At 43.4% G+C, this 20,883-nt stretch overlaps 1 protein-coding gene and 1 long non-coding RNA gene across 2 annotated transcripts in view; one reads left to right on the forward strand and one right to left on the reverse strand.

Moving 5' to 3' along the window:
* LOC140701208 (uncharacterized) overlaps positions 1–20,883 on the reverse strand; it is a 541,330-nt gene that overhangs the window by 447,311 nt on the left and 73,136 nt on the right. Inside the window, exon 10 of the mRNA XM_072976649.1 lies at positions 19,711–19,880. The gene's annotated coding sequence lies outside the window, so the exon portion shown is untranslated. The remainder of the gene's footprint in view (positions 1–19,710; positions 19,881–20,883) is intronic.
* Positions 1–20,883, forward strand: part of LOC140701225 (uncharacterized) — a 60,968-nt gene that overhangs the window by 22,191 nt on the left and 17,894 nt on the right. The window lies entirely within an intron of this gene.

The following is a 20,883-nucleotide window of genomic DNA, read 5'->3' on the forward strand; positions in this document are numbered from 1 at the left end:
GAAAATCTTGATTGACAGCCAACTGCAAACACATGGAGATCAAAGGCCTAGAAATCATAGTTCCTTTAACTCTGCTACTAACTCAATAGGAGAGGAAATTCCTCACAGAGGGGACAGTGGAATCCCATGCATAAGACAGGATACACACTACAAACTGCACTAGAATTTGGGGTGGTTTCCTTAGAAGAATTCTAAAGTTACAACATTGCTGAAAAACTATAAAAACACTGACAGACAGATTAAAACACACAGTCATATATATTATATAGAAAGATATGAAGTCTGCTCCCATGTTGCATAGAAATACGAACATATTTGTTCATTTATGGGCACTGATTACTTTATCCCAGGTAGAATATTTCAACTAAAATAGATAATCAATAATACACTCCTCTTGTCAAGGCTAGTTGATAAGTTACTCTGCTATGTAAGCATAATGTGTCTAAGATAGATTTAAAATTAGTGAAAAAGATTTTTGTATGGTTTCTTGAACCCTTCTCAAAACACCAAGCTTAATTTTAAAATAAATCTGAGCAGTATTTCTATATGATCTTTTCCCTCGTGAAACGAACAACACAGTCTGTTGTCAAAATTCTTTCCTTACAATGATTCACGAGCACCGTATCCTCACAAAACTGCTGGACAGCAAGGCACTATCCAGACACTGTGACAAAAGAAATGAAACACAAGGAAGACAGTGACCCTATTCTGCAGGGCTAATAATCTGTTCCAACACCGGGTTTTTATTTGATTGGTTTGATTGGTTAGAAAAATAAAATCACTCAAGTACATTCTTCTTTGAGCATTATGTAAATCATGACTCTCTTTTTAGTGTCATGAGCAGGAAAGACTTGAGCATGAATTGATTAGATCAACTAGGCACAATCATCACTGGAGCCTGAGTAATAAATAAGTACATGAGACCTAAAATAAACCTACACAGATCTCTACAAGGAAAATGAAGAGGTGAGTTCCCCAATGAGAAAACAAACAATCAAGAAATCAAAAAAGGAAAACTTTTTCATTAACGATTCCAGGCAGTAGTGGAGCATGGTGGTGAAGATCACAAATGCTGGGGACAAACATGAGGGTCTGAAATCCCACAGCACTGGGTAGCTGTGACACTGATATTTCAGTGAAATTTTCTGCAACTCAGTCTCCTATCCATAGACTGTGGACAACCACAGCACCCATCTCCTAGAACGGTCTTAAGAATTAAGTTATTTTTTATATAAAAGTTTAAATAAAATACCTCAGATTTTAATTACCCCAAAAGCTCAAGGAACAAAGAAAACAGTGATAAATTGGAGTTCATCAAATGTTAAAAATTTGCTTCAAAGGACACCATCCAGAAAGTGAAAAAACAACAGAGAGGAGAAAATTTTTTCAAATTATTTATCTGATTAAGTATTCAGATAAAATAAAAGAAAAAACTCCTACAACTCAAGAAAAAGAGAACTCAATTAAAATGTGAATAAAGTATCTGAAAATGTATTTTTCAAAGAAAATATACAAATGGCCAATAATCACAATCAAACGATGTTCAATATCATTAGCTGTAAAAGAAATCAAGTCAAAACCACTAGGAGAAACCGCTTCACACTCACTACAATAGGTTATAATAAAAAAATGTGTAACAAGCACTAATGAAGACACAGAGGAAGCGGAGCGCGCAGCCCTTACTGGTGAGGATGTAACACAGCGTGGCCACTTTAGAAAACAGCCTGGCAGGTCCTCAGAGAGTTGAACATTTGGTTTATGAATGACCCAGCATTTCTGCTCTCTGGTCACACAAGTAAGAGAACTGAAAACAAATGTCCACATAAAAACTCCTACAGGAGTATTCACGGTGCCATTACTCTTCACACCCAAAAAGCAGAAACAACACAAATGACTATCACCTGATGAATGGGTAAACAGTGGGGCCCGGATATACAGTAGAATATAATTCAGCAATAGCAAAGCATAGAGTACTGACCCAGGCCACAACCTGGAAAAACATTGAAAAAGTTACTCAGTGTGAAAGAAGTCAGTCACAATAGACAGTTCCATTTACATGAAATAACTTGTTTTACATGAAATGTCCAGCACAGGCAAATCCACAGAGAGAGAACAGTGGCTGCCTGGGGCTGGGGGAGGATGAGGAAGATGGGAATGACTGCTTGTGCATACAGGGCTTCCTGTTGGGGGATGAAAATATTCTAAGATTGACTGCGATGCACAATTCTGGGCATTGAGTAAAAACCGCTGTACATTTTAATGGGTGAATTGTATTAAAACTGTTAAGGACAAAAGCACCTAGGGCCAGAACCTTCAAATAGTAAATGCAAATTGCTAACTTTTATTACAGGAAGAAGAAACTGCCCTCAGCATGAAAGCAGGAGATCGGCAAATGTGGGTTAACAGAATTGGACAAGAGCATTTCACTTGAAAGAGTTGCTGAGTGTACACGAAATATTCAGAAATAGGAAAATCAGCTTGACATCACGAAGAAGCATTCTGCTTCAAATGCAGATCAAGGATTCGGCAAGCCCAGCTGCTAGAAATAACCAGAGAAGAAACCTGGTTCTTAAAACAAGCACCAGAGCCAACAAGGAAATGGTGGTGAGGAAAGCAGGCAGCCAAAAATCTGGAACAGTTTGCTACAAATAATTTCTCCATTGAAAATTCAAAAATAAAATGAAAGTGATGCAATGCTGAGCTGGCCTCAAGTTAAAGGGCTTCCTCTGTTGCTCGACAGTACTGTAACCCCGAATATGAGACTCAGGAGAATCAGCATGGCTCCTGGCAGTCCCCAAGTGACTGCCCACCAGCACGCTTACCACCATCACATCTGCCAGGGTTGTATTGCACAGAAGAGACCAACTTCTAAAAGGCCCAGGAAATGTTGACAAGGGAAGAAAAGGCTGCTGTCAGTCCTGGGACAGAGGCCCTGTGAGCAGAGGCCAGAAGGCTGCAGGTGAACTGGAGTAGACCTGGGGCAGGAAGGGACCACGGAAGAGCAGATCTCAATTTTCTACTCTCTCTCCCTCGGGTAGGAGAGATAAAGCCTGCATCCTTCTCACCTGGAACTGTGGGTTCTGGCTGGCAGAAGTCTTACGTACAGGGAATGAATACTCAAGACTCTGTGGAAAAAGTCAAGAAAGCGAGAGGGCGTAGGGACCCAACTCCACGATTCTCTCAAATGCTCTCACATTTATTGTGTATAATCAAAGGAAAACGTCATTAACAGTTGTGTGATAGTAAGCAGGAACTTGGGGAAAGAAGGATGAGACAGAGATTGTAGAATCCACCATGAGTACAAAGGCTTAGTGTATCTTTAGGGAAGTCATGGGGTGAGGGGAATAAGATACATTCTTTAGACATGTGAATTACAAAGCAGACCACCAGACCAGCTAGGTCCTTGTTTGGGGGATAATAGAGTATCTAACTGCACACAAGCCCAGCCTTTATAGCTGAGGGCCTGGGTCATTGCTTTGCGATGAGCAGAGTGCTATCTAAAACCTCATCTACGCAAGCAAAGCATTATCTCTGCTTTTTAAGGCAAGGAGACAGGAGTGAGTATGCACAGGGCCCTGCTTGCAAAGCAGTTACTAAGTATATGTTTTCTTCTTAAATTTGACAGGCGGCTGGGGTCTGTTAAAATTTGTTAACCCAATCATGGGCTCCCACATGGAACCATTATGGAGGACACCCTAGGGTGACAAATCCTGGCTCTGGGTCTTTTCCTGCCAGCTTCAGCCACTCTAGCAGAGTCTAGGCACATTCCTGAATAATGATCATACAGAACCACCCACACTGTTAACCCCTGGTGCTTGAAACTTAATTTTAGCTCTACACAACTTAACGTAGAAAAGTTTCAGAAATAAAAGATATTATATTTATTTTATATCTCATCATAGGACTGATTTTTCTGATTGCTCTAAGCTGCTTCTTCTTGGTAAAGCACCTAATTCTGCAGGTGAATTCAGTACTTTCTTTGGGCATAACTAGCCAGTTTGGGCTCGCTAACTTCTATTGGTCAAATACCGATACACTTAATTGATTTCATTGTTAATCAATTTCAGCTGGGAGCAGATGGAGTGTCACTCTGTTCCTCAGCCCACCCTCAACTCTTTATCATCAGCAACTCAGGCCTCCGGAAACCAAAAAAAGCTTTTGTTTCCCTTCTACAGTTTCAACAAACCCAACAGGATACATAAGCCTGGAGAAAGAATTCAAAACAAATGTTAAAACAAAAAATCAATAAACCTGAAGCAACTCCATCTCCGAATCATGATACACAATGACATGAGATTAAGTGTGTCAGGCACAAAGCATGGGTGAGCCTGACCACCTGATTTCTATTCTTCAAAGGAAGGAAAGTTTTCCTATTTTTTATTATCACTCTGTCATTGTTTCTGATTAAGCCAAAAACTAGTTTATGAAATAATTAAGCATTGAAATAACAGATTTTGGTTGTATCAATTACAGAAGGCATTCAGAGGTGTTAGGAAAAACCACCTCTGTAAAAAATGTCTTCCACTGTGAAGAACACGTATACAAAATGCAACAGAGAATTCAAGCTCTTGTGGAGAGGAGTAAAAGCCACAGAAACAAAGCAAAGTCATTACTATGAGTCAACTCAAAATTCACTGGACAATCATGTTCAATGCATTCAATGAAATTTAAAGGCATACTGCAAACCATACACTTAATGATCTGCAGGCTAGAGGAAGAATTTCTCTCTTTAACACACAAGATTAATCAACAGGGTGCCCCACCAAACAAGGACCAAAGAACAATCAGGTTTTTAACAATTCTGAAATATCAGCATTTTCTAAAGATCAAAATCCAGAAATTTTAAACATTCATTCACACCACAATGAAACAAGCACTTAAAAAAAAAACCCAAAGAAAATAAGCACGTAGAACATGTACATAGATCAATGAGTATTTCTTGTGACGCTGGAAGAAACAGGCTATAGTCTTTTGCTTGAGAAATAAAACTACTTTTAAAGATAAATGCTAAAACACATTTCATCATTCATGTTGCCTTGAAAAATCTGAGGCACTTGTATCTGATTAGAAAAGCAATTCTGAGTAATAGTGTGTTACAATTCAGTGCCAGTTTGCTTTAGAAGAAAAGAGAAAAGAAAAGCTACTGTTTCTCATATCCTGCACAAAGTGTGAAGTGTCTCCCTGCCTCTTTCTCCTCCCGTTTTCTAAGCTCATGCTTCCCAACCCTTCTGAAACAACTATGAGAACCTCTTATTCCCGCCAATATGCCAAATGACAAAAGAAAATCAATTTATTTGTGTAAGTATATGCTTATACCTTGAACTGGAAGAGAAAGATATCAGAAGTCTATATGGAACTTATTTCTACATTCCTGAAATCACACACACAAACGTTCACACAGACACAGACACAGACACATACCCCCTGGATTACTGGGAAATTCACAAGGTTATGATTTCCATCTTCTAGAAGATAACTTTGTAGTTAGATTAAAATACAAAACTGTCAGCTTTGGAAAGCCTTGATCACCTGCTAAACCATCCAAATATCAAAGAGACCCAATTAGCCTTCTCGGTAGAATGTAATTTCCCATGATGGCAAAACATACCCTAAGAAGTACTGGATCCAAGTCTCGTGTTTATCACTAGCTATGATCGTTTTTAAGCACATTAACAGATTCAGAAACCTATGTCTCAACAGCATTTATTCTTATTGAAATAGTATACGTGTTCAATTGCCTATACAGAGACCAGGTCCCATGATGGAGTTTAAGAGCTATTTTGTGTATTGCAATATTTATTTTTAAGTGCAGACAAGGAGGGTGGGTATTACTCAGTTGTAGAGCACCTGCATAGCATGCACAATGTCCTTGCTTCAGTCCCCAGTACCTCAAAAAAATAAAATAAAATAAGGGCATATTTAAAAATGAGTAAAGTTATAAAAAAATGCAGACTAAAAACCACTGCAATCTAGGAGACACAATTACAATAAAAAAACAAGAGTTTCTATCAATTATTGGCTATTTGCCAGTCACAGAGACAACCAGAAATCACACGATGATTCTCAGCAACCCTACTAAGTAGACACGGATGAGAAACCAGGCTCTGCGGATGAGGAGACGGAGCTCAGAGGAGCTGGGGACGCTGACCGTCCTGCTTCCCATGACACCACATCAGCCCAGGGCAAGCGCTGATGAAGCTGCAATGAGGGGACACCCAGCTGCATGGAACCTTGGGGCACTGGGGAGTCCCAGAAAACACTAAAAACTGTTCAGTGAAAAACCAGCTCAAATATAATACACTGTGCCACATTCTTTAAACAGGGAACATGACTGAGAACTTTTTGATGCCTCCGTGTCCTTTCTGCCATCGTCAGTTACTTGCCCTCACAGCGTGACCAGTGATGAACTGGACCCCATATGAAGTGCACTCAGATGGCAGAGCATTTGAAGCTGTTTTATGAAGTTTGTAAGACTCTGTCTATGCTTCACAGTGGCGGTCATCCATCACTTCTCACCGGTGTGGACGTACCACCTGAAATCACTCCTTTCTGCTTTTTAAAATCCCTTCATCTACTCCAGACTTTTCAACAGCAAAGAAGCAGCTAAACCACAGACAGTGGACAGCTTTTCACCAAATTTCTTGAACAGCCCATCGGACTACCTGGAAGCCCTTTACTTTTATTAAACCCACTTCCAGGTACTTCATCATTTTCTGATTGGTGGACTTGGCCTCTGACTGAGCTACTCAGAGAGCTCCCAGCCTCACATCCGTGAGAGGACCCTGCTGTTGGGAGAAATCAGTGAGAAAGGCGTACATCCCCCAGTCAGGTCTGCACAGCTAGAAGTGCCACAACGTGCTAAAAATTTATACCGTCATAACCCCTGGGCTCCCATGGACTGGTTTCACATTAACCAAACTCATGAGACACAGATACAAGAAACCAGAAATTTAACTTTTTAATGTAACAGAAGACGTGAAACTATGAACCAGACTACAATATCAGAGTTCAACCATGAGTATATGTTCTCCTCCACGGCACAATCACGGGCAGGCAGTCACATGGCAAGTGTGGACAGAAGCAGAGCAGGAAGGATTTCTAGATTAATTCAATGGACTAAATTTCTGTTATACCAACAGATCTGCTGCCTGGAAAACAATTAATGCTAATCACGGTGCACTCTTCGTGGACAGTTGCCGAGACACGACTGTGAGCACCTGTGTAACTCTCCTTTCCCTGTCCTTTCTGGGCTAATTGAGGCACAGACGTACAGAAATCGAGGGATGCAGATACATCTAAACACCCAAAGCCCATTCTGGGAGCCACAATACCATACAGCCAGGGTTAAAATACTTGCTCTGCCACTTACTGGTTCTGTGACCTTGGCCAACTTACCCTCTGTGTGCCTCAATTTCCACACTGTAAAACTGGGATAACAATCAAACCTTCCTTACTCGCTTGTTGAGAAGATTGAAGGATTCATTTCTGTAAAACGCTCAGAAAAGAGTGTAGCACATTTTTGGTGCTCAACAAATGTCAAATTAATATTACAGTGGTTTACAAGTCTCCTTCCTAATCATCTTCTGTGTTTCCTGGCTAGACTAATACCAAAAGGAAATTTTTATTTCTCCTTTTATAAACTCTTGGGGTGCACCCTTCTGTTCCATCCCACCACCTGTTTAAACTGATGGAAGGGATACCTCCTCCCCACTCCTCTGGGCCATGCAGAGTGCTACTCCCTTCACAGCCCTGACCCCTGGCCCACAGCTAGCCCTCCTCACATTAACAGATTGAGTTGTGATTCCAGGGAGACAAGCAGGGCATGTGAAACCCTTCCTTTCCCTCCAGTGTTGGCCACCCTAGGGAAGCACCCTGGATGCTCAGCTCCATGGCAGAACAGCCCTGTGCATGATGGGGCAGATTCTCTCAAGGGAAGGCTTGTTGTGGCCCAGAGATACCTGGGACAGGGTGAGTCTCTACTTCTGGGACACAGTATCATGACACTCATTTACCCACAGCCCTGAAGTTCATGGAGAACGTGTCTTCATCAGTAACAAAGAAGACATTTAACGCCTGCCTACTCTTTTGTGTCACCTCTCAGTTGGCTGCTGGAGACAACATGTGTATAAGTATTGGTTCCCCTTAGGCCCCAACATATATGAAGTAACAAAAATTTCTGTGGCTTAACGTTGGTCCAGGGCGACTGTGTAACAGTTCTGACTCTGCTGATGCTAAATTATGGGTGTAGGAATTATGGAACCTCCTCAAATATCTTTCATCATAAAATCAGCTTTTCTTATTTTCTTGTTTCTTTGTAATTACCAAAGACTATAAAATGATGGCTTCACACAAAACAGCAGCTAAAGTTTATGAGTTCTCTTGACGTACCCACTGTGTTAAACACGTTACATAATTACTAATTCTCACAATTCTACAAAGCAGATATGAGCGTCCCCTTCTCACAGACGAGGGGAAAACTCAGAACGAGCTGACTCAGGATCATGTGGTTCAGTGGCAGCACGTGCAGGCAAACCCAAGTCAAGAAACTACACCCCTTCATATATGTACCAAATCAACTGCCACCAATTAACACATAGCGGCGGGGTCAATACTCAGGGAACTCAACACACTTTTCAGCTTTATGGTGCTCCAGAGGCAGCTTCTAGCTGTTTTATAAAATCCCGGCTCACTGGTTTCTAACACTAGAAGAAAAGGCCGATTTTGCCATTGTTTGCACAGCAAGTCTGAAATGTTCACAGCGAGATAACAGAATAAAACTATGATATAAGCAGAAAAATTTTTCCAGGTAGAAAGACATAATGGACATTGTGCTATTCTGAAGCATTAAGCAAAGAAATCAAAATAAAATCACATTGTTTAAGCCTTATTTTACAAACAGAAAAATTAAGACTGTAAAAAGTTGCAACAGCGCCACCTATGGCTAAAAAGACCTTCCAGGTTGCCGGGAAACATGCAACACAAAAATTGACTGTAGGATGAGAAACGAGAATCAGATAACTAGAAGCTTATGTAGCATATACTGCACTTTGCTTCGGGGGAATGGACGGGTATTCAGTATTTAATCTGATATTGCTAATACTCCTAAATATAAACAAAAGACATAGGCTCATGAAAATTCATCTTAGAAGTGGAAAGATTCCAGTCCAGCCACTTCATTTTACACGAGGGGAGACTGAGACCTGAGATCTATCCTCCTGGCAATCAGCAGCAAAGCTCTCCTAGGTCTCATGTCTTGCACTGTAGTAAAAACCAACAGAACTGTACTACACCTATATTCATAAAAGTCACGTCTGTATTTTTCCAACAGTAGGTAATCTAAGTATCTTGCAAAATAGTTCTCAAAGAGCCAGGAAATGATACAAGTTTTTTGAAATACAAAAACATTTATTTACATATTAAAACAGCATGAGCTTTATTCTCTCTATTAAAAAAGTGACATGTCAAATCAAAATTTTGAAATTTTAAAACCTGAAAAGAGTGCAGAAAAAAATCAAAATATTCTTTAATCACAAAAGAGAGAAGCTTATTCCCAGAAAATAATCAATGTGGATTTTTCTAAACTTAATGGTTCTGGTCAGAATCCGGAGAAATTAAATGTCTGATGGATGGTTACACGGCAACATGAATTCTGAGCTGTAACAATACACATTCTGTGTAAATAATCTTCAAGGTCGTCTGCTTAAGGCAATTTAAGTAGTCCCTGTCTCACTAGAATGACACAGATTTCAATAAAGCTTCATACTGCACTTAAAAAAACTGAATCCTAGTTACTTTAAGCCATATTAATGTATATCATATATATACATATTGAATATGCATCAGAAATAAGCTACCCTTTTTAGTATTCAGAGTTGATACTTCTAAACTATCAGTCACTGTGACAGCACATTTTTATTAAGCACCTATACGGTGCCTTGTATACAAGGCGTCCAGCTCTCACAGTCAGACAAGGTAAACCATATTACTCAGATTTCACAAATGACGAAATATACTTAAGCCAGGTAAACAACTAAGATATTCATCATCAGGAAAGAAAAGAGTAAGGATTTTACTTACAATACTCACTGACAAAGTTTTCTTTCATACTAAGACTATATAAAACAAATTCAGTGTTTGGAAATTTTTCAGTAAATAAACACCACTAGAAAAAAAAAGTAACATCATTAGCAACAGTTGGACTTTCAAAGACCACTTCTCTCTTGCACAATAGTTATTTTAAATGTTTTGTTTTTAGTTCTCACAAAGCACTAAATTAAAAAAATATTACCTTTAAAGTCATTACCTGAGAATAAAACATTTGTGAAAATGTACAATTTTAATTTATGTCACTCTGCCTCACATTCTCACTGGTGTCTCTCCTTTGAAGACCTCATCAGGCTGAGATAGCTAAAATCGGTCATTTATGGACTCACAGGAGTTCGGGAAAACACTCAACAGGAGGCTGATTAGAGGAGCAATTGAGAATTCATCCTGTGCAGCCTGGATTCCAGCATCGAGCTAGCCACCGCCAGCTGCGTGTGATTTGGGGCAAGCTGGCCCATCTCTCAATCCCTCAGCTACAAAAAAGGAGACACTGATACCTACAATCAAACACCTGCTATGAAGTAAAATATGAGCAAAGCATTTTAGCCTCAGTTAGGCGTCCACTCACAGCGAGTTTGGTCATTATGATGATGAGGATGGCAGTTAATAAATTAAGCTCGACCAAACAGGAGATATCACCTTAAAGGAGAAACATTCTAAGTCCATGAGAATTTCCTTTTGGATGGATTGCAGAATATTCTATAGATTTTTTTTTAATAAAACAAATTTTGTCCATTAATTGTAGATTTACAGGTTCATGGACAAGTCTCCAGAAAAAGAATTAGAGGCCTCTAACCTCTGAAAACTAAGATGTAAATTTAAAAAAAAATCAGGGAAGAGATTATACCTCATTTGGGAGAGTATGTGCTTAGCATGCATGAGGCCCTCAGTTCAGTCCCCAGTAACTCCATCTAAAAACTTTGTTTTTTAAGAAATAGAGAATTAAAGCAAAAAGATGGAGGAATAGGGAATTTTTTAGAGACTCATCTCAGATTTAAGATGGGGAAGAAACCATCCAATTCTCAGAAGAAATCTTGAGGACTATGTAAACTGGATCTGAGATGTCTAGTCTTTTAACATTATTCATGAAATCATATTACCAAGTCTTAAAACTACCTGATAACCCACAGTGGTGATACTGATCATAACAGCTACCATCACGTATTGAGCTCCGGCTAGGACTGCTCTGTTCTGACATCTCTGCCCCTGAGGCCTCACCAGGCGGAGAGCACTAAATTCGGTCATTTATGAGCATCTCGTGTAAGTCCTCCATTTGTGCTTCTCACTCTCCCCTCACCAGCTCCTCTGAGGGAAGCACTGTTATCATCTTCCCCACCCACAGATAAGGCCACTGAGGCACAGAGACTAAACCTGTTCCAGGCCACATTGGCATTAAAGGACGTCTGTATTTCTGCTGTTTTGCTTTTCACAAAGGAATCTGATATATCAATTCAAGGCAGACTGTTAAATAATCAAGTCTGTCAGGTCTTCACCTCAAAGAGCAGATACTATAAATTCCTGATGTAGGATGAGGCTGCCGCCACAAACTGACTCAGCTTGAAATTAATATCCAAGATGAAGCAGCGGATACACGTAAATATTCACAATTGTCAACTCTGCTCACGGGTCTGGGCCCTTCACTGCCTGAAAGGGGGTGAAATCCCCACCCGTGTCTGGGAGGGAAGCCCGGCTCTTCCCGGGCTCACCCAGGCTTCATGGGCTATTTACCCCCACAGACTAGCCTCAACGGTTAAAAGCTCTCAAGATTTTTACACCAGGCAAAACTGAAAGACATTTCTGCAGATGGAGCACTTTCTCAGGCTTAAATTTTTTTGCCTACACTCAGCCAGAGGGAGAAAAGGAACAGAACTCTACAAAGTCTCTGACCCTCACCACTCACAGGAGTAGAATGACCACAGCAGAAGATGGCACTTCACATTGCAGGATGAGAACAAAATAAAGATGCCCCAACAACAGGCACTCCCAGACACAGCGCTCAGCAGTCTTCTGCACAATCACGGTTGTGCAGCCCTCATCACCTTCTATTTCCAGAACACTTCACCAGCCCAAAAGAATCCCCCTATCACTAGCATTCACTCCTTAATCCCCCTCCACTCAGCCCCTTCCAACCATCACCTGCTCTCTGCCTCTGCATGTGCCTATTCTGGGCATTTCAGATCACTGAAATCAACAATTTGTGACCGTTTGTGTCTGCTTCCTTTCAAGTAACATGCTGTTATCAAGGCTTGTATATTTTGAAGTGGTATCAGCATCTCTTTCTTTTTTTTTTTTGGAATCGTTAAAGATTATTAGAAGGTGGTATGTACTATCAAAAAGAGTAGAGTGGAGCATAAGTGATTGGGTTTCAAACGGAAAAGTGTGGGTTGAACAGTCAGGGTGGAATTCCCAAAACAGGTGGCTTTTTCATTCTCCTCTTTTTTTTTCTTTTTTACTCACTCTTAAGTGTGAATAATGTTCCACTACATGGAGATACTACATTCTGTTCATCCATTCAGCAGCTATTTATGGACGAGGTCCAGAAAAATGAGTGTAAGAGGTGACTAGCATGGATGGCATTTAAGCAAAGGGCAAAATGTGCTTTCAAAAAAAAAGCCAACAAACAGAGGCACAAGGAAATTCAGGGCGTTTCTGAGCAAAGTGCTTGCTTGCTTCAGCAGGACTACCGTGCAGGGCTGGGGCGGATATTGGCAGGAATCACGGTGAGGGAGTCAACTGAGAAGACACCCCACTGCAAGCAGCTCAGCCAATCCTCCTCCCTCATCCTGTATTGTTAGAGCAATGTGTCTAGGTTACTCTTATTTCAATTAATAGCACTTTAACTGCACATCTGATCATCTCCATCAGACCACATTACCTCCAAGTCACAGAAAATCATTCACTGACTGGAGCAGCACCAGGACATAACGGTGATGGATCAGGGAGTCCTACAGCATTCCAGCCTGCAGGCACAAACCCCACATGTGCCCTGGTGATGTCCAGAAAATAAAATGCATGGAAATATCTCACTGCTGGTACACGACATCTGACCTCAAATTGCCCGAAAATCATGCTGGCAAAGCACTACTCAACCTTCTCAGTACAAAAAAAAAAAAAGCTAAGAAGGCAAATTTAGGCTCTTCCATTGAAAACCAGCAGCCACCACTGCCAGTATTTCAGCTGGAATGCTCCTGACGTTGAAAACCACTGCGCAGTTACTTTTCAAACGTGAAACTCATATATATATATACCACGTAGATGATATTGCAGTAGGATTTTTCTTTTCAAAATTTCCAGTTGCAAGATTAGCACAAGAAAGTTTATGTTTAGGCTTTAAAAAAAATCAATTATCCTCCACTTTCTTAATTATGAACTTATTATTATTTTATAAATGGAGCTATGGTGCGTATTTAAAACCTTTTGATTTCTGAAAACAAGACCTTTATGACCTCACTATTTCAGAGCAAACTTTAACGATTCTGAGAGGTGGGGCCTGGGGCGCTCACTAACAGCGCTTTAAATACTGGCAAGGATGTGCTACTAAGTAATGCAATGGCTCTAACTCCACATTAGCTCAGAAAGCAAAGAAACCACACCAATGTCTTCCTTAAATATTTTTATATTCCTATTCTTTTGAATATTAAAGTTCTTAAAATATATGATTTTTTTTGAAAAAGACAACAGCTGTATTAATTTTCCTCTCACCAAGAAAGCAGTCTTTATCAGGAATAAAAACCCCTATGGAAATCGAAATGACAGGACGTTTCTAGCTAAGTGAACATCCAGATATGAACACAAACCTAAATCCTACCAGATCTCACTCGAAGGAGCTCAACAAAGGCCTGGGCAACCCGGGAGATTAGCTCTTTTGTTTCAAATGTTGGCTGAGCTAAGATCATCACACTAGGCATGGAAGGAGAGAAGAGGAATGTCCACCTGGCGGCCTCCATCAGTTTTCTTCCAGCCACAAGGTGCCTCTAGGGCAGCCCTGCTAACAAGCCCCACATAAGGAAAGCCGGCATCCACACTGCCCCTGCCATCCCGAAGTAGCCCTGATGCCCATATTCCAGCCTGTGAATGGTCTTCTAATAATCCCCCAGTTGGTGGCACCCTCCCCCTCTTCCCCGCTACACACAGATACACAGAGCCACGACAGCCTTCCCAAAGCACAAATTTGATTACATCAACCCCACTTCAAACACTTCAGAGGCTCCCTGGTAGAGTTCTAGCCCCACCCCAGACCCTTCTCGCCCAGTCTCATCTCAGTACATAGGTCCCCAGTGACCTCAGGAGCCCCCTGACCTGCTCCTACTTCCCACTTGCCTCCAGGCTCATTTTGACTGTTTCCCAAGGAAGCCTTCCCTCCCTCCAACCTCCACAATTTGTTCCTCTCTTCCTAAAACATTCTAGGCTAAGTCAACTTCTGACAATGCTAAGTTCTCAAGAAGCAAATACATTTTGCTTACTAATGTGGCTACACTCTGTCTCCCCTAGACTCACTGAAGTGCACGTGTTATGAATAAATGAATGACGGGTTGGGTCTCAAAGGGACCAACATACCTGCTCTCGCCCGTCCCGACCCTTTTGTCTGTAGTATATCAGAAGCAAAACCAGAAGTACCTTTCCTGAGGGTCACTTTTTGTTGACACCCTTCACTGCCTACTGTGTCAGTATTAGTAAAACTCAACTTATTCCAAAGCCCTACATCCCGGACTCTCTCCAGTGTCCTCCCCAGCAGGGGCTCCCTCCACCCTGGACCACACAGGGCACTCTCCCCGGGTCCCCACGCCAAAAGCTTCCAGGCCTCTACCCGGGCTGCACCTGCGACCTGAGCCACATTCTTGACTCCTTCTCCTGGCTGACTCTTACTCTGTCCTCACAACTGAATGTAGAGCCCATTTCTTCCAGGAAGTCCTCTCTGATAATGTCCTTTATGTCTTGTCTGGCCTCTATCTATAGCAGCAGTACATGGTGACCAACTGGGTGTTTGCCTGCTCCTTTGAGTCCACGAACCCTTGGGGGCCACGTGGGAAGGAGTGAGAGATTGCAAGACGGGTGGGGGAAGCAAAAAGCAAAAATCACAGCCCAAGTCCCAAATTCAAGGATACTTTCTCAGAAAAAAGTATAAACTATTTCACACGGGTCCAATTTGGCTACTATTTTTGTGGCTTGTGGACAGCAAAAACTTGGTGTTCTAGTCCAAAACCCAGGTTACATGCAAAGAAATGTATATATTCATATCCAAAGGAAACCAGAGCTGCTCAACAACAGTTTGCAGTTAGAACTGAAAGGAAATTTGATAAAATCAATCTCTCTCTCTCTCTTCTTCCTTTTCTAGCATCATATAATTTTAGAAGTATTTGCGTGACTAACAGATGGCTACAGCCCGTGATTCTGCACTGAAGTGTTTGGGGCTGAGGAAGACCAGATTACATTCACTCTGTAAATGCAATCACACCAACACACTGATAGGTGCCGTGAGTGGTGCAGCTGATGTTCCAAAGCAGGCAACAATATTCTGTAAGAGAACTCTAAATAGAAAGGAAGAAATGCAATGTCCTGTACTCAATTTCATTTGTAATATGGGCCATTAACTGATAGTATATTTTGACAAATGAAACCCAAAAATAAATTGTCAACGTCGATTTTCTTCATCTGACTGTTTTATGCTAACATCGGATAATAAACCCTCACTCCATACGGAAAGCTCAGGCCTATGCTGCAGCACAGTTACATCCTGTGGAAGAAAGCCGACCAAGGGAGAATTGGAGAGTTTCCCTTCAGAAGCTGCGAAGTGTGGTTTTGAACCTGTCCATCATTTGCAACCACGACATCGACAAAGGAGTTAGACGTTACCTCTGTGGGGCGAAAATCACTGCGTGCTTCAGAACCATCAAAGAACGCTGAGCTTTGTAAAACAGTCCAGAGGCGCTTAAATCATACTTTTTCTGAAAGGATCCAAAACTGACCCACTTCACCATTCCAGGTATAACAGGGAAGTACTGGAAACAGTAGAGAGAACATGCCCTTGAAGTCTGACAAGGCCCTGCTTGAATCCTGCTACAGCATTTACTAGCCGCTAAATGGACCAATTCCTTAACCCCTCTGAGAAGGCTTCCCAAACCGCAAAAGGGGGCTGCCACCGCCCACCTGGGAGGCATGGATGTGAATGCAACACGCAAGTAGGGCGGCCGACTGGTACCTGACACGGGGCCTGGCTAGTTTCCCTCCTCTGCCCTTCTCCCCCTTTAAACTTGCACTGTTCCCCCGGTAACGATCAAGCCCCTGAAACAGACTACCCGTATCTTCTGTGTATCCCTGGATACATGCCTTACCCTTAGGAGGCCAGAAAAACAACTGCCTCCTCCCAAGTCACTAACAATGTTCTTAAGAGTCTGGGTATTTTTAACTCTATTTTTCAGGGAGACTATTCCAGAACTTTCCAAGCACCATTCTCCAGGTTGGCTCCCCTCCCAGTGCCCATCCCTTCTCACCTCAGATCCTCTGTCTAACTGCCTTCTGTTCATGGGAAAACCAGTCCAGTAGGGTGGGGCTCCCAAGGCCTCCCTCCCTCCCTCACAGGTGATTGTGACAAACTTCTCCCCACTCCTCACTCCAACTCTAGCTTCTGAGGAGTCTACCCTCCCGGACCCTGCAGACTCTGCACCTTCCCAAGACGCACACGTGGCCACGACCCTCCCTTCAGATTTCTTCCTGGCTGGTCCTGCCCAGCCCCCGGCCCCTTAAGGATAACTGGCATTGCTTTGACAATGGCAAACGCCACTGACTGACACACCAAAGCTGCATGGTCTGGGCTTTCCTCCAATCCAGACACAGCCCTGCCCCACCTCAGCCTCAGTCTGCAGCCCTCAAGATGATCTAATTCACATGCAAGGCTGTGAACAGCAGCTAAGAATGTATCTCTAGTACGGCTCCTTCACCTGAGCCCCAGGCTCATCGACCCGAGTGCCTCTTTGAAGTCCTAACTTGGATGACAAATGGCATCTTAAAAATGCCTCATGTCCACCATTTACTCTGGAATTCCATTCCTGGCAGGTATCTCCCAGACTCCCCATTTTAGTAACAGCCCCAGCACCCACCGAGGTGTCTGAGGTCACATTCAATTTCCACTGTTCCCTCCCCCCAGCCCTGCCCTGGAATCAGTCCTGTTATTTCCGTCAATAAGCCCATCTCAAGTGTAGTTCTGCAGGGACCATGGCCGGAAACACACAAACTCACAGCATGGTGCACTAACAGTCCTCCGTAGGGTGCTCCCTGGAGGGGGAGGCATCTCCTGCCGCTGTTCACCTCAGAAGGCACTGGATTCTCACACAGGAGGCCCAGGAGGAGGGACTCAAGGTTCTCCCGTGGTCTGAGCTTTGAAGGGCCCGAGGTCTGGGGGAGCTCCTAATTAGCAGACACACTTGCCAATGAGCAGATGAGGATGAGGGAACCCATGCAAGGCTGTTATCACTTCAACTCATGGGCTCTCAGGGGCCACGGGAAAGGCCTGTGTCCAAGGTACAGACCGGCCTTCACAGATCCCAGCCTGCATTTGCCAACCCGGACAGCCTAGACTCCATCTACTTGTGACACTTACTTCTGTTCTGTTCCCCACCCAGAATGTGATGGACTCATTCAGATATTCTGGCTTGTCTCAAGCAAGACAAATTCAGTGAAAAATGAAGTGTCCACATTTGGACCAGAGCATGAAAGGAGAAACAAGGCCTCATGGTCAGCATGATGGTGGTGACCAAACAATTCCGCCAGGTGAGATGAACCAGGGTAGGGGTGAGAATCCAAGGTCCTAGGTCGGCCAAATCATCTTCTTTCACGGTTGTCTGGGGTGTTGGGGACTGACTAACACAAACTAACGACACGGCCGTCAGTGGTGGACGTCAGCTGCAACAGAAACGGATTCAGCTCTTTACTGCCAACATGGGTTAAAAGTAAAGGCCGAGGCAGGGAGGTCTGCACGGCTGCTGAGGCAAACCACAGACCCAGCTCTGAATGCCCACTGGCTGGAGCAGAGAGGAAGCTACGGCCCTTTTAGCAGTCCCTGTGTCCAACAGATCCAGGTAAGCTAGCTACTTAGGAGAAGGCCATGTTGTCCTGATACTCAGAAAAACCAGCCTCGTAAAGGGAACAAAATAGTGGCATGGATTTTAGACCCAATTCTGCCCCTTTATGAAGGCAAAGTAATGTAAATGGCACGGGGAAGTTGAATGCAAAAAAAAAAAATATTAAAGAACCAAACGTTGACCGCTTCCTCCAACAGCGTCCCCTGCAGCTGTCACCTCCGTGGCGGCCACTTCCTCACCAGTGACCGCCAGCCAGGAAGCGCCGTCACGCACGTCACACAGCGACAGCCAGGAACTGCGTGCCGAGCACGTTTGTGTAAAAGCAGGAATCGAGCAAAATGCTGCAGAATTAGACCTTACAAGTTTAAATACTCCATGAAAAGAATCCCTCAGCAGCCACCTAAATCAAATCGCATCTTACTTCTACAAAACAATCAAACAAATTTAATAAGAGCGCATTTGTCACCAAATAAAAGGACGACCAAACATGTTCCTCAAAAGCAAGGATTTCAACAGGTATAAAACACCATTGGGTGATGAGCTAACAAAGCAAATATTCCAAAAAATTAGAAAATTAAAAAATGACTAAGGTAATAGATGGATCAAAACAGCTGTTAAGTTGTTGCTTTTTAAAGCAATGGAGACGTACGGAGGGCAATCTGGCTATTTCCAATGCAGGGTGTGCACAGCCCACATTTTCAGAAGCAACAACATGCTCACTGGGCAGTACAAGTGAAAAAGGAATAAAGAAAAAGGAAAAGAGGAACAAGAGAAAATTAGAAACACACAAGAACAAAAATGATTTTGACTGCATGTACAAGAATTTACGTGAGTGTGTGAGGTCAGGGATGCGGGGATGGTGAGACCCACCCTCACCTCCTGCTCCAGGGAAAGCAGGGGCCTGAGGGGAGCGGCGCTGCCAGGGGACCACAACGTGTTCAGCGCCCCTAACCAAAATTCCACCTACAAGCGTCGAGGCAGCTTTTGAGCTACAAATTGTGGTCGCATTTCAGTCTGGACAGATTTAGTCACTGCCACCAAGAGTAGCAGGAAAGAATGAGGCTCTGCTCCTGCACCAAGGCATTGTTTAAAAAATTAATGACTGTGGAATAGTAAAAGCAACAATGGAGTAGAAGTGACTGGAGGAGAATGTGCTTGACCCTCGCTCACTGGCCGCGTTATCTCACTGACGTTCAGATGCTGGCTGAGCCCTTATGGTACCAGAACAGACAGACCCACAAGGAGGGAAGATTAATGCGCTGAACCACTGTGGGCTAAGTACACATCCAGCTACTACGCTAAGTCCCAAGGGCAGACTTCAAAAGGCAAAAACAAGCTGGCATTCTCTGGTGGGTCTGCAGACTCAGAGACAAGCATTTGTTGAGCAAAAATGTCACCAGTGCCTCCTATGGCAAAGAAGTGGCACTGGCGTGGGGTCTGGGGCAAGGCTCCAGGCTTCCACTGCTCACTCACCAGTCTGTCCAGGGGGAGAAGAAGTTCCCTGCTTAGGTTTCGCTGATGAACCTACCTTGACTAATGTCTGGGGCCTCAGCAGGAGTTGACAGATGAGGTGAACGGAGCCAGACTCTGTGTAGCACGGTGCTGGCAGCTATGCCCTCAGCAGTGCCCAGGCTCCTAAACATGTCAGCTCATCTCCAAGAAGTAGATGGGGATTGCGGGCATGTAGATCATAGGGCCCTGTGAGGACAAGTACAGATCATGGCCACGACATGCCTCTCCTCTTCCTTAAGCCATAGAGGTATGTCCTGGGAGGAACAGAATATTCATCCAGAGCCTGCTAGGAGGGCTCTCGCAGGTGGGACTCGGGTCCCCCGTGCTTTTCACTCACAGGGCTGGTCTAGACATTCTATTTATCAATTCTCTAGCATCTTCTCCTCCAACTTACCAACAACCAGAAAGTAGGATCTGATCTTACGTAAGTTCAAGAATCACAGAGCACCTCCTCCAAAGTGGGCCTGGTAGCACATGCCAGGTCCTCCGACCGTCACCTGTGGGACCACCATGAGCCCTCTCCAGACCCAAGGACAGAGGCCGTAGGCTGGGGGGACACAGCTTCCCTCACTCACCCCAGAAAAGGGGGACCACGTCTCGGCAAAGGCATCTCACCCTCTTCTGCCCGAGGGACAGCACGATATATACACCGGGAAACAGAGCAGAAGGTGGGGGGGAAGGCAGCCCAGAAGAGCTCGTCTGTACTTCCGAGGCAAAGTGGGGCCTTTGACTTAATCACAGGGACAAACTGAGAATGAATATTTCCCTGCTCTGTCCCAAACACCGTGATACGCCTTTCCCTGCATAAGGAGTTCATTCAGAAGTCCCTGACGGTGTTTCTGATGTCCTAACATGGCATGGTGGCTGTCGGGCAGGAAGAGACTGCCTGAGCTGAAAAGGTGCTGGGCCTGGGAGGCAGGTGATAGCGGATCCAGCAGCAGCTCAACCAGCGCCTCGTTTTGCCTCTCGGGGTTCAGCATCTCATCTAAAAGCAAAGGGATGAGCATGTCCCAGGACAGGCTGCCCAACAGAAATGAAATGAGAGCCATGTAAAGAAAGTTTCCCAGTTGCCACGTTTAAAATTTTAAACAAAGAAACAAACCAATAAACAAAAAACAAATACTAGAATGTGATTTTAAGAACAGATTTTACTTAATCTACTGTATGTTCAATACTATCATTTTGACAT

The sequence above is a fragment of the Vicugna pacos genome, chromosome 14 (assembly GCF_048564905.1).
Source record: "Vicugna pacos chromosome 14, VicPac4, whole genome shotgun sequence".
Lineage (NCBI taxonomy): Eukaryota > Metazoa > Chordata > Mammalia > Artiodactyla > Camelidae > Vicugna > Vicugna pacos.